Source organism: Eschscholzia californica, unplaced genomic scaffold (assembly GCF_041429995.1).
Source record: "Eschscholzia californica isolate CP2 unplaced genomic scaffold, dmEscCali1.0.p SCAF_16, whole genome shotgun sequence".
Taxonomy (NCBI): Eukaryota; Viridiplantae; Streptophyta; class Magnoliopsida; order Ranunculales; family Papaveraceae; genus Eschscholzia; species Eschscholzia californica.
The window spans coordinates 2,501-5,000 of record NW_028238265.1 but is presented as its reverse complement, the minus strand read 5'-3'; positions in this window follow the sequence as shown (position 1 = coordinate 5,000).

Here is a 2,500-nt window from a genome sequence, read left to right as displayed (position 1 = left end):
CCTTGCGCGTCCCGTGCTGTCCCGTGCCGTCCCATGGCGTCCCGAGCCTTACAAGGCCGACCCACGCCTTACGAAGGTCGTCCCATGCCTTACAAGGCCGTCCCATGCGCGTCCCGTGCCTTACAAGACCGTCCCATGCCTTACGAAGGCCATCCCATGCGCGTCCCATGCCTTAGCAAGGCCGACCCATGCCTTACCAAGGCCGAACCATGCCTTACCAAGGCCGTCCCATCGATCTCGGAGAAAGTACATCATCATGACATCGGAATACGGCCCCAACATCGATCTCGGAGAAAGTACATCATCATAACATCGGATCGGATGTGTATCCATCGAAGTTCCATCGACACTTCGAGAAGATCGAACATAGCTTCCTAGCATGTTAAAGGTTCGGTGCTAATGGGGACATAAAGATCCCACGACGTTCCAAACGAAAGTAAAGTGTTCCGTGCGTGTGAACTACGTTGTCCCATGTGCCGGCTCTCGACTCCTAAGATGTCCCATGTAAATGCCCTTCGTGGGAAAGAATGTCCCGTGCAACGTCCCTTGATGATCCCCATAAGGTGTCCCATGTGCGTCCCATGATGTCCCATGCGCGTCCCGTGCCGTCCGAGCCTCACCAAGGCCGTCCCATGCGCGTCCCGTGCCGTCCGAGCCTCACCAAGGCCGTCCCATGCGCGTCTCGTGCCGTCCCGAGCTGTGCCGAGGCCGTCCCGTGCTGTCCCATGCCGTCCCGAGCCTCGCCAAGGCCGTCCCGTGCCGTCCGAGCTGTGCCGAGGCCGTCCCGTGCCGTCCCGTGCTGTCCCATGCCGTCCCGAGCCTCGCCAAGGCCGTCCCGTGCCGTCCGAGCTGTGCCGAGGCCGTCCCGTGCCGTCCCGTGCTGTCCCATGCCGTCCCGAGCCTCGCCAAGGCCGTCCCGTGCCGTCCGAGCTGTGCCGAGGCCGTCCCGTGCCGTCCCGTGCTGTCCCATGCCGTCCCGAGCCTCGCCAAGGCCGTCCCATGCGCGTCCCGTGCCGTCCGAGCTGTGCCGAGGCCGTCCCGTGCTGTCCCATGCCGTCCCGAGCCTCGCCAAGGCCGTCCCATGCGCGTCCCGTGCCGTCCGAGCCTCACAAAGGCCGTCCCAGGCCGTCCCGTGCCGTCCCATGCGCGTCCCGTGCCGTCCGAGCCTCACCAGGGCCGTGACATGCCGTCCCGAGCCTGACCAAGGCCGTCCCGAGCCTCACCAAGGCCGTCCCATGCGCGTCCCGAGCTGTCCCATGCCGTCCCGAGCCTTAGCAAGGCCGTCCCATTCGCGTCCCGTGCTGTCCCATGCCGTCCCGAGCCTTAGCAAGGCCGTCCCATTCGCGTCCCGTGCCGTCCCATGCGCGTCCCGTGCTGTCCCGTGCCGTCCCGAGCCTGACCAATGCTGTCCCGTGCGCGTCCCATTCTTTTGGCTCGGCTGGCCCGTGCATTCTATGGGGTCGTGGGACATTTCGAAATCCACCCGGGCCATTTCGACTCTCTCTTCATTAATACTATTGAGGTATTATTTATGAATTATTGGAGAAAAGAAACGGAAGAAAATATTTTTTTTTCTATTTTTTATGAATTTTCCGGTGTTTATTCACTTAAAAATTCATAGAAAAATAAATATTTATCGGAATCGCTATTATAATATATCAAAAAAATCCTTGCGAAAAGACCTTTCCAACGAGTATAAGTTTGCTGGATTCCGACGAGTAACGAAGGAGTAAAGGCCCAGTATGCTTGGTTAAAAAATTGATGTTTCCTTGTGAAAATAGGAAAAACAATAACTTTGCACTATAAGGGGGAGGGTTGAGCTCCTTCCCCAGAGCGTGCACAGCACTTGTGCTGGCACGTTCCCTAGTGCTCGCCAAGCACCATAGGGCATCCAAAGGGCAAAGCTCGGCCTACTACATGATGGGAAGCTTCTAATATGTCGGAATACGAAGAGATTTCGTGCGACCCGAAGCTCGGCTCGGGCGTCCCGGCCTGTGCCGAGCTGTGCCGAGCGCGTCCCAGGCCGTCCCGAGCCAAGTCTCGGGCGTCCCAGGCCGGCCCGAGCAAAGTCTCGGACGTCCCAGGCCGTCCCGAGCTGTGTCGAGGCCGTCCCAGGGCGTCCCGAGCTGGAGCGAGGGCGTCCCAGGCCGTCCCGAGCCAAGTCTCGGGCGTCCCAGGCCGTCCCGAGCAAAGTCTCGGACGTCCCAGGCCGTCCCGAGCAAAGTCTCGGGCGTCCCAGGCCGTCCCGAGCTGTGCCGAGGCCGTCCCAGGCCGTCCCGAGCTGTGGCAAGGGCGTCCCAGGCCGTCCCGAGCAAAGTCTCGGGCGTCCCATGCCGTCCCGAGCTGTGGCAAGGGCGTCCCAGGCCGTCCCGTGCTGTGCCGAGGCCGTCCCGAGCCTAGTCTCGGGCGTCCCAGGCCGTCCCGAGCTATGGCGAGGGCGTCCCAGGCCGTCCCGAGCCAAGTCTCGGGCGTACCTGGCCGTCTCGAGCTGTAGCGAGGG